At 36.8% G+C, this 12,116-nt stretch overlaps 1 non-coding gene across 1 annotated transcript; it reads left to right on the plus strand.

The window, feature by feature from the left end:
• The first annotated feature begins 10,781 nt into the window (after positions 1 to 10,781).
• On the plus strand, positions 10,782 to 10,888 carry LOC122127825. Its single transcript, XR_006151301.1, has one exon. It is a non-coding gene; the product is annotated as a U6 spliceosomal RNA (small nuclear RNA).
• Positions 10,889 to 12,116: the final 1,228 nt, after the last annotated feature.

Genomic DNA, 12,116 nt, shown 5'->3' on the forward strand with positions numbered 1-12,116 from the left:
TACATCTAAAAATAACGCATAGTTATAAACTAATGCTAAAAAGTAAGATTGTTTATTGGAAAAAGCCAGAAGTTTCAATAAGCTTGCTTTTTACAAATTGACTTGGATCTGGGCTTTGGTGGCTCATGCCTGTAATCCTAACTACTCAGGAGTCTGAGATTGAGGATGGTGGTTCAAAACCAGCCTGGGCAGAAAAGTCTGTAAGACTCTTATCTCCAATAACCCACTTGAAAAGTAGAAACAACAATGTAGCTCAAGTGGTTCAGTGGAATCAATGAGCTGAAGAGCTGAGAGATATCGCCAAGGCCCAGAGTTCAAGCCACACGACCAACAACAACAACACAAAAAATTGACATGGATTTTTACTTTATTATTTCATGATTTTTATTGTGAAAATACATAGAGAGGGGTTACAATTACATGAGAAAAGTAACGATTACATTTCTTATCAAGCATTGTTGCCCCCTACTTTGTTTCCCCTTCCCATCCCTTCCCATCCCCTCCCACCCAAAACCAACCCATGCACCAAAGTTGTAAAGTTTGTTTTCTGACATAACGTGTTATACATCTGATTGTTGCAATGGGTCCACTTGTATCCCTATTTAAAGAATTTGTTTTTCCCTTCTCCTCCACAAATTATACCAACATCAAATACAGTGAAAACAGGGATTATACCATGGGGGAGGGACATACAAAGCAACAAAGAAATCATCTTATAAATAAGCTAGAAACAATACTAAGAGGAAAAAAAAAAACATTTGACTCCTTATCTTGGGGTTCATTTCATCTTACATCAACTTATCTGACCGTTTCTGCTTGTCTCACAAATATACTAGTTATTGCAAATAAGGGAAACCGTGGGACCTATATTTTTTGGGCCTGGCTTACTTCACTTAATATAATTTTTTCCAAGGCCTTCCATTTCCTAACAAATGGGACAATGCCATTCTTTCTGATGGAGGCCTAGAATTCCATTGTGTAAGTATACCACATTTTCTTGATTCATTCATCTACTGAGGGGCATCTGGGTTGGTTCCATATCTTAGCTATGGTAAATAAGGCTGCAATAAACATAGTTGTGCTGGTAAGCTTTAGTATCGTCATGTTTGTGATCATTTGGATAAATGCCCAAAAGTGGTATTGCTGGATCATAGGGGAGCGCTATGTGGAGTCTTTTGGGGAACATCCATACTGCTTTCCAAAGTGGTTGAACAAATTTACACTCCCATCAACAATGCAGTAAGGTTCCCTTCTGTCCACATCCCCTCCAGCTTCTGATGTTATTAGAGTTCTTGATTATAGCCATTCTAACTGTGGTGAGGTGGTATCTCAATATTGTTTAGATTTGCATTTCTTTTATGGTTAGGGAATTTGAGTATTTCTTCATGTGTCTATTGACCATCCTTCTTTCTTCTTCAGAGAAGTTTCTCTTTAAGTCTTTAGCCCACTTATTTATTGGGAAGTTGTTTGAGGATTTGTTGTTAGATTTACTTTTGTGAATTCCTGGTACATTTTAGATATGAAACCCTTGTCCGTTGTATGGCTAGTGAAGATCTTCTCCTAATCCTTGGGTTTTCTATTGATCTTGCTAGATTTATCCTTTGCCATGCAGAAGCTCTTTAATTTCATGCAATTCCATTTGTCTAACCTTTCTTTGATTTGTTGTGTTTCTGGGTCTCTATTAAGAAAATTTTGGCCTGTGACAAGGAGACCTAGGGTGTCTGCTGTGACTCCAGGTCTTTGATCCATTTGGAGTTTATTCTGGTGCAGGGTGATATGTAAGGATTTAGCTTTATTTTTCTATGAGTGATTGACCTATTGTACCAGCCACTTACTGAAGAAGCTTCCTTTCTTCCATTCTATTTTCTTAGCTCCCTTATCGAAGTTTAGATGGCTATATGTCTGTGGGTTAATTTCTGGGTTTTCACTTCTATTCCATTGGTCCTGAGATCGGTTCTGGTACCAATACCATGCTGTTTTGATTACTATGGCTCTGTAGTAGAGTTTGAAATTTGGTATTGATATTCCTCCAGCACTATTCTATTAAGGATTGTTTTTGTTATTCGAGGTCTTTTATTGTTCCATATGAATTTTTGGATAGCCTCTTCTATTTTCTTGAAGAATGAGGTTGGAATACTCATAACTATCACATTGATTTTGTACATAGCCTAGGGAAGTGTTGCCATTTTCATGATGATGATCTTTCCAATCCAGGGATGTTTTCCCACTTTCTAAGTTCTGTTTTGATTTCCTTTTTTAGGTTTTTTAAGTTTTCATCATAGAGATTTTTACTTCTTTGGTTAAACTAACTCCTAGTCATTTCATTTTTTGTGGGGCTATTACGAATGGAGTTGTTTTCCTTATTTCAGTCACGCTATTCTCATTGTTGGCGTATAGTAAAGCCATTGATTTTTGAGGGATAACATTATACTCTGCTACTCTGCCAAAGTTTTCAATGAGCATGAGTGATTTGGGAGTGGATTCTGTGGGAATCTTTAAATATAAGATCATATCATCTGAAAAGAGGGAGAGTTTTACATGATCTTTACCTATTTGGATCCTCTAATGATTGCCTCTTGTCTTATTGCTGTAGCTAGGTATTCTAATACTAAATTGAAGAGAAGTGGAGAGATTGGACATCCTTGTTTCGTTCTTAAGAGGAAATGGCTTTAGTTTTTCGCCATTACGTATAATGCTGGCTGTAGGTTTGTCATATACAGCCTTTATTGTTTTGAGGAATGTTCCCTGGATTCCTAATCTTTCCAGAACCTTCATCATAAAGGGATTTTGGAACTTGTCAAATGCTTTTTTCTGCATTTATTGAGATAATCATGTGGTTCTTATCCTTGCTCTTGTTGATGTGATGAATTATATTAATTGATTTGCATATATTTAACCAGCTTTGCAACCTTGAAATGAATCCTGTTTGATCGTGTTGTATGATTTTTTGGATGAATTGTTGAAGTAGGTAGGCCAAAATTTTGTTGAGAAGTTTTGCATCAATGTTCATCAAAGAAATGGGTCTATAGTTCTGTTTCTTTGATGAGTCCCTGCCTGGTTTAGGGATGAGGGCTATGATGTCTTCATAGAATGAGTTCAGTACTGCACTTTCCCTTTCAATTTCATTGAAAAGTTGGAGGAGTATTGGTGTGAGCTCTGCTTTGAAGTCCTTGTAGAATTTCACTGTAAATCCATCTGGTCAAGGGTTTTTCTTAGATGAGAGTACTCTTATTGATGTTTCTATTTCAATGCTTGATATGGGTCTGTTAAGTTGGTTTAACTCATCTTGGTTTAGTTTTGTCATGTCAATATTTGCTAGGAAAAGGTATATTTCTACCAGATTCTCAAACTTATTAGCAAAAGCTTTGAGAAGTATTCCCTTATAATGTTCTGTATCTTGGATGTTTCTGTGGTGATGTTTCCATTCTCATCTCTGAGTTTATTTCCTTGTATGCTCTTTTTCTTCTGATAAGATTTGCTAAGGGTCTGTCAACTTTTGTTAACTTTTTGAAGAACCAACTCTTTGTTTTGTTGATTCTTTCTAGGTTTTTTTGGATTCTAATTAGTTTAATTCTGATTTAAATTTAATTATTTTTTCAATCTACTGGATTGGTGTTTATTTTGTTGCTCTTTTTCATGAAGGTTCAGATGTCTAATTAAATTGTTGTTTTCAGATCTCTCTAATTTGTTGATGTAGTAACTCAGAGGTACAAAATTGCCTCTGAGAACTGCATTTCCTGTGTCCCAGAGAAGCTGGCATTTTATGTGTTCATTTTTGTTGAATATCACGAACATTTGCATTTCCTTTCTAATCTCTTCTATGACCCATTGGTGATTCAACAGTGTGTTGTTCAGCCTCCATGTGTTACAGGACTTTTCTTTGGTGGCTTTTAGTGTTGAGTTCTAATTTTATTCCCTTGGATGCTGTTTCTTGGCCTTTATTGTGGTCTTATTGGTTTTCTATGTGTAGGACATCTTTAAGTATCTTTTGTAAGTCTGATTTGGTGGTTCTAAAAGCTTCTTGTATCTGAATAGGCTTATCTTTTTGCATGTATGGAAAGTTCTCTACTAAGATTCTGTTACATAAAATTTCTAAACCATTAACTTCTGTCTCTAGGTGCTCCTCTACACCCATTATCCTCAGGTTAGGCCTTCTGGTGGTGCCTTCCAAATGTTGAATAGATCTATCATATTTCTTGGATTTGTCTTGGATAGTTATACATTCTTTCTCTATAATATCTAGGCTGTCTTTTATCCCTGAGATTCTATCTTCTGCATGGTCTAACTGACTGTCAAGATTTTCTACTTTGTTTTTATTTCTTTTCCTTCTAATTGTTTGGCTTTGATGGATTCAAATTCTTTGTTGGAGCTTTGTTTTAGGTCTTGTATGAACTTTACTTCCTTAATTTGGTGTTCGGTTTTTATTCTCAAATCACTTAGATTATTCCTTATGGTTTCCTAGGACTCCCATTCCTTTTATTGGGCTCCATTGGGCATTCCCTCTGAATTCATTCAACTGTCTATTCATAGATTCCATCAATGCCTTTATTGATTTAGTCTATTGTCATCCCTCTCTCGCAATTCCTGTATTACTCTTTGATTAGCTTCCTCACAATCATGCAATTCCTGTCTTTCTCTTTGACTGATCTCAGCCTTCTCATGCGATTCCTGTATTTCGCATTCACTGTTCTCTACCTGTTCATGCAATTCCTGTATTAATCTTTGAGTAGCTTCCTCATGTTCATAAGATTCCTGTATTAATCATTGGTTCGCCCCCTGTTGCTCTCTATCACACTCACAGAGTCCTTTGCAAGTTTTCAATCTATTCATTCACCATGTTTACAAGGAGTGTTTGTAGAGCTTTTTGGGAACTCTTCTCTGGATTATTCATTAACTAGTCGGTCTCCTGATTATCATGAGTGGGAATTCATATACCCGGACTTGCCATTTTTCTTGTTTTTTTTGGCTTGTTTTGCCCATTTGGTATGAAGGTAAAACCAATTTTGTGCTAGAACACTATTTTAAGGCAAGCATCAACTGGAGTTCTGTAGTTGCACAGTCAAAATGTCTGCAGATACAATCTAGTTTATCAGAAACAATCTATTCAACATCAAACAACCATGGACTTAGGGGCTAATAAATGCAAAAAGGATTTGACACACCAGAAATTTTTAGGTTTAGGGAGAAATGTGGAGAAAAATGGGATTAGAGGGATGTGGAGAGGTAAGAGAAGAGTGAATTTAACCAAGTCCTAATTTCTGAGCGGGAAATGGATGGGACAGAATGATAGGAGAGAGATTTTAAAAAATAAAGAAAAAATGGATAAACAAAAATTTAAATTTAAGAAGTGAAACACTTAAAAATTATGTAAATTTAAAGAAATGATATTGAGAGAAGAAAAGGATAGGATGAAAGGACGGATAGAAAGGAAACATGAAAAGCTAAAAAGTTAAAAGTTTTAAAATTAGTTACTTGAAAATTATATTGGTATAAAGAGATAATACTGCTATTAAAGAAGTTAAGCCTAAGACGTTTTGAATAGAGTAATAAATTTCTGGATTAAGTATGAACACAATGGGGAATAAGGTCTAATAATCGACCACAGGTAAATATCTGGGGATGAGCAGAACGGCAATTAACTCAAACAAAAAAAGAAGAAAGAGAGAAAAAAATGAAAACAATAAAAAAGGACCAAAAGATCAGAAGAGATTAAACACACACACACATACACACACACACACACACACACACACACACACACACACACACACACACACCAAAAATAAAAAATATGAGAAAAAATTAACATCAAACACTTAAAAAAATAAAAATTGAAAAAAAGGTTAAAATAGAGTTCTTTGATTTTTTTTTTTTTGGGTGGGGGTAATGGGATGACACTGTATCTCCCCTGGGTCCATAACCAGTCTCTTGGTTATGCTTGCTTATGCTTGTGTGCTTGTGGTGTTTGGTTTTCATTTTGCTTGATTGATTTCTTAAGTTAGTTTTTTTGGGCAGGCAGAAAAATGCTCTGCTTTACTCAGGATTTTGTGATCCTCCTCCCAGGCTATTTCAGTGGGAGGGAGATCTGCTTTGAGTATCACAAAAGAGGGAGATGGCTGTTTCCTCCAGTGTGAAGATGCTGTGATGAGTCGAGGTTCTGGGTAGGGTTGAGGCCTTTTAGGAAACAATAGCTTTTCCCTGAGGCGCAACTCCTGAAATACTCATGGAACCCATTCTCAGGGTTTATGTTTACTGAGCTTCAATTGTTTGTCTAGGCTACTCTAATGAGGGGCAGCCTTTAGCTTTGTTTACCCTGTGAAGGAAATCACTCCTCTGAGGACAGAGCTACCACTGGCTGGGTGGGGTGACATTCCCCTGGGTGGAGCTGACCCTGGCAGGTCATGTCTACTTCCTGTGACCTGCTAAATGACTGTTTTGTTTTCTTCCAAAGCCTGAGTTGGAGCTATCTGCTCAGCCCTGAGTAGCACAGTATCATAGATGGAGATCTCTGGTGGTGGGGGAGGGGAGGCCTTCCCTCCTCTGCTCCCTGAGGAGTGAGGATGTCAGGATTCTACTCATGCTGGAGTGTTGGTTCCTGGGTCGTCTCTGGTCTGTGATCTGCAGGATGAAGATATCTGCTCCTTGTCAGTTCTTGCTGGTGTTGAGTAGAATATGCTCATGGGCCTCGTCTGGGGCCTTTGTTGTGGACTCTCTCTGTAGATATGGTGGCTATAGCCACTGGCGCTGTCCCTACTGATGCCACAGCTGTGGCTACTGGCAAGTGGTCAGGTCTGTCATCTTGCCTGGATTTTCCCTCTCTTGCCAAATTCTCTGTACTGTGATGGCACACTAACTGCTTTCTATGCAAGAGCTTGTTTAACCTCCAGCTTTTCGTCTTCCATCTTCCCCCAAATCCTCATGGTTTTTTATGAGTGGTTTTTTAGTGAAAAATGTTTTTGGTGTTTATATTTTCAGTTGGCATAAAATGAGCCTACTTTTGTCTTAATTTAATAAATAAAACTCTCTGATTCCATGACAGCATAAACTTTTTGGGTAATGGTTAAGACTAGGTTGCCTTTCTGAAAAAAATAATCTTACCACCCAAAAAAGAGGAACAAAAAGAAAATAAAATATGGCAGGAAACTTATAAATCTTAATGGACTAATAGTCTGTTAGTTTGTTTTAACTTTTACTGAAAAATTAAAGTAAAACTTGACAATGTTTTATTAACATATTTAAATTTCTTCATCCTTTTTATTTAAGATTCACTTTAAAAAGAAATTCAACAGGTGACAATGTTTTTTTTCTGACTATTCCAAAGAAATGATCATTTCATCATTATAGTGTATAGCACAATATACCCAGAAAGCATTAGTTAAGGAAAAAAATTCCTATTCTTTGGTTTGCTTCAGTGTGTATCTAAAGCTGCATATCACATCTTACCCATCCTATTGTCAGTCTTCTCATTTGAAATATTTCAATAACTTTTCATTCCTTGATTTGTCAGCCAGCAAATCTTTATAAAACTACATGCTTTCATTCATTGTGCTTTCCAAAATGTATCTCACAAATGCCTAGAACGAAGCACAATCTGAAACATCTGTGGAGTTTTCCACCTAGAGTACAAAGTAATCACTTTCCATACTCCTTAGAACCAGCTGTTCACTGGCATTAATTGCTCTGTCACTTCCATGATTTAAAACAACAGCATTTGACAATGGCGTACAATTTAATTGGTTTACCACATTTGGTTCGTTTTCAGCAAGGACTGTCTTCACGGAAGATGGTAATAGATGAGGTTTGCAATTATGTATTTTAAAAGGGCTCTAAGTTGTGGATATTGAATATCCATTTCAGTGACTAAATATTTAAATTAAATCCTATAAAGTATACTCCTTCAATTTTCTGGCTAAAGTGTTCTAAAATCTATATATATATATATATATTTTGTCGGCCGTGGGGCTTGAACTCTGGGCCTGGGCACTGTCCCTCAGCTCTTCAGCTCAAGGCGAGTGCTCTACCACTTGAGCTACAGCACCACTTCTGGTTTTCTGGTGGTTTATTGGAGATAGGAGTCTCATGGTCTCTCCTGCCCCAGCTGGCTTTGAACCGCAATCCTCAGATCTCAGCCTCCTGTGTAGCTAGGATTACAGGTGTGAGCCACCAGCGCCCAGCCAATCTAGATATTTTTAAAGGAAATATTGTACGTTGTTTCCTTGGTGACAATGTGATTGGAAGACTTAACATTTTCATGCACCATTGCCGTCTTAAATGAAGTAGATGTACATGGGTTTGCATACAGAACTTTTGGAACAGCATTAATGTTGAATCTTGGATGGAATTTGATTGGGAATTGTGGCAAGTTTTCATGGTATGAGAAGAAAAAGGCCACACTAATATTTTATCTGCTACAATGCTATATTAGTTTATTCAAACACACACATACACACATATACACAGATATACACATGTGTAGTATGAAGACCCAGTCAGTATGCAAGAAAATATTTTAATAGGAATTCCATAAGATATTTAGTCTGCTGAGATCTAATTAGAAATTGTAGACATATCTAGTTGCTTCAATCCCTGGACAAGTCATTATCATTGGTGAAGGTGTTGCCATTTGAATTTAGAATGCCCCAGAAAGACCCATGTGTTAAAGAAAAATGACTTACCATTTCCTCCCAGACTGTAGACAATACCTGAATAGTTCTTTTGGAAATTAAGTTCTTCAGAGTGAAACCTATGAGAACATGGACTGTCATCTACTTTCTTCTTTTCTCTTTAATCATTCTTGGTCAAAAACATTTCTTTTTGACATACTCCCCACCTTGACATTGTCTTGTCATAGGCCATCAAAGCCATAAAACCAATTGAACATACACTGAAACCTTCAAACTTATAAATCTGAGTAAGCCTTTCTGCTTATTAAATGGACAATATCACTTATTATGGTAGGTTATAAAGCTAACACAGAAATCTAGTCTTTCTAACAAGGCAAAGTATATAAAAATGCTTCATTATAAAATATCTAACTCCAAGTTGTATTTTGTGTTTTTGTTTCTGTAGATCCTAGAGCTTAAACTCACGGCCTGAATGGGGCTTTTGTGTTCAAGGCCAGTGCGCTACATAAAATCTGACCTGGAACTCCATTTCTCCTGGTGGTTAATTGGAAATAAGAATCTAATGAACTTTCCTATGCAGGCTGTCGTATTCATGTTGCATACTTTATGTAATGCCGATTCTCAACATTGTATAGATGCTCCAACTACAATATAAAAAAAACCTTAAAACATACTAAGGATATTTGTAAAGTATAAAATGAAGGAAAAATTTTCATCCTTTACAAATCTATGCAAAATCTATGCTAAACAATTGATATTTTACTGTACCTTTCCTGCAACCAGTTTGATATAGTTTAATACTTGTCACTCCAAGTTTCTCTGTATTCTACTGGATATTTACTTTTTCACGTATGTGTGTATATGTATACATATATGCATCTATCTATATATGTTTCAATGTGGATCATTGGATTTGAAGCTGCTTTGTTTTGCTGTTCAGCAATTGAACCTTGCCGCCTCATTCTGTGACAATATCTGTGCTCATTCTCATCATTCCTTTATTTACCAAATCATCACCTTCTAAAATCAGCTTCATTTCTTGGGTAAGTTTACCAATCAGTCCAACCAATATCCACCCAGAGGGTCTTAATAAATCAAGTTTTAAGGAAGAAGATAACATGAAGTGACAACTACAGAAATTCTACAGAGACCTGACATCTTTCACATTTCTGCCTTCCTTCTCTTCTCATTCTTCAAAAGCATTGACTAACACTATAAATATACTGCAATTATAAGTTAAGGATCAGTGGGGTTTTTCCCAACCTGAAGCCTTCTTTTCCGTGATTCTTGACATAAACTTTTTGGGAGATTTTTTGGATTGTGAGGGGATTCCATCCAAAACAAAGCCATGTATATCAAGAAAATCAATATTTTCAACTCAGAGTACTAAACAAAAGAGGGAGAAAATTAAGGTTAGCTATATATGTTAAGCACAAATATAGGCAATATCAAGATATCTTGAAATTGTATACTTTTATTGGATAAAGTGGCTCAATCCTGTAATATTATCTACTTTTTTAGAAAACAGAGATTAGAGTATTGCATTTCCAGGCAAGCCCAGACAAAAAAAGACTTTTCAGAAACTCTAACCATTTGCTGGGTGCAATGTGGTTTGCTTGTGTTTGGAGGACTACAGTCCAAGCAGGCCCAGCATAGTGATACTACCTCAAAATAAGCAATCAAATTACAATCTGCAGGTATGGCATAGTAGAGATGCCAAAGTTGTAAAGTTCCTTTCATTGCTGCAATTGGTCTTCTTGTATTCCTATTTAAATATTTTTCCCTTCCCCTCCACAAATGATGCCAACATCAAAAATGTGTGCTTATGTAAGAAATGCATGATTCTAAAATTTCATGACGATTCTTTTGAACTTACTTTTTGTGGAATTGTCTAGTTTAAGAAAATCAATTACACTTTCTATATAAAAAATGTTCTGGGGCTGGGAAGGTGGCTCAGTGGTAGAGTGCTTGCCTTGCATGCCTGAGTCCCTGGGTTCAATTTCTCAGCAGCACATAAACAAAAAGAAAAAAGCTGGAAGTGGCGCTATGGCTCAAGTGGTAGAGCTATCGCTAGCCTTGAGCTGAAGAGCTGAGGGACAGCGCCCAGGCCCAGAGTACAGGCCCCACGACCGGACCCCCCCAAAAAAAACATGTTCTGTGCTTAATCTGGTAGCCCATTCACTAACATTGAAATGATACAGAGAAGATTAGCATGGCCCCTGAACAAGGATGACTCGCAAATTCATGAGGCAATCCATATTTATACAACAACAGATGCTGGAGGGGATGTGGCCACAAGGGAACCCTACTCCATTTTTGGTGGGAGTGTAAACGTGTTCAACCACTTTGGAAAGCAGTATGGAGTTTCCTCAAAAGACTCCACATAAAGCTCCCCTATGACCCAGCAACCCCACTTTTGTTCATTTACCCAAAGGATCACAAACAAGACCATACTAAAACTACCAGCACAACTATGTTTATTGCAGCATTATTTACCATAGCTAAGATATGGAACCAACCCCTATGCCCCTCAGTAGATGAATGGATCAAGAAAACGTGGTAAATATATACAATTGCATTCTATGCCTCCATCAGAAAGAATGATATCGCCCAATTTGTTTGGAAATGGAAAGACTTGGAAAAAAATTTATTAAGTGAAATAAGCCAACTCCAAAGAAACATAGGTCCCATGGTTTCTCTTATTTTCAATAACTAATATATGTCCCGGATTATCATAAAATGTCAAAAGCTATGTGCATTTGACCAGATAAGATGATGTTAAGCTAAATGAACCCCAAGATAGGGACACAAGTGGTTCTATCTTGTTATTATTTCTAACATACAAATACTATATGATGTGATTTTTTTGTTTCTTTATATGTTCCTCAACCATGCTATAACCCTTTTTTTCACTATATTTGAAGTTGGTGCGCCTACATCTTGTATATACATTTCTTTAATTTGGGGAGGGGAAGGAAAAAACTAAATGCTTAAATAGGGATACGGTTTGACCCCTGGTAACAATGAGATGCACAAGACACTATGTTGAAAAATGAATTGTACAATATAGGCAGGGGGAGGGGGAGAGGAGGAGTGGAGTGTACTTGTGGAGGTGGGAGAGAAGGGATGGTGGGGGAAAAACAAAGGAGGAGGTAACAATGCTTGTTAAGAAATGTACTCATTACCTTGCTCATGTAAATGTAACCCCTCTGTGCAGTATTTTTAAAATAAAAAAATGTATAAAAATGTTCTGAGATTGAAGAGTTCATTTCCCTTATTTTACCCATATAATATCGTTAACAAATAAATTAATGCAAAACACTGACATGAAGGTATTATGAATAAATCTGTGTGTTTGTGCATGAGTGCACACGTGTTGTTGTGATCAGAATTTGAATTCAGGGCTTCAAGGTCTTGCTAAGCCTTTCCTCTCTAGATTGGTGAGCTATTATATGAGCTACATCTCCACTACTGGCTCTTTGCTAGTTCATT

The sequence above is a fragment of the Dipodomys spectabilis genome, unplaced genomic scaffold, assembly GCF_019054845.1.
Source record: "Dipodomys spectabilis isolate Male_0828 unplaced genomic scaffold, ASM1905484v1 ptg000312l, whole genome shotgun sequence".
In the NCBI taxonomy this organism is placed as follows: Eukaryota; Metazoa; Chordata; class Mammalia; order Rodentia; family Heteromyidae; genus Dipodomys; species Dipodomys spectabilis.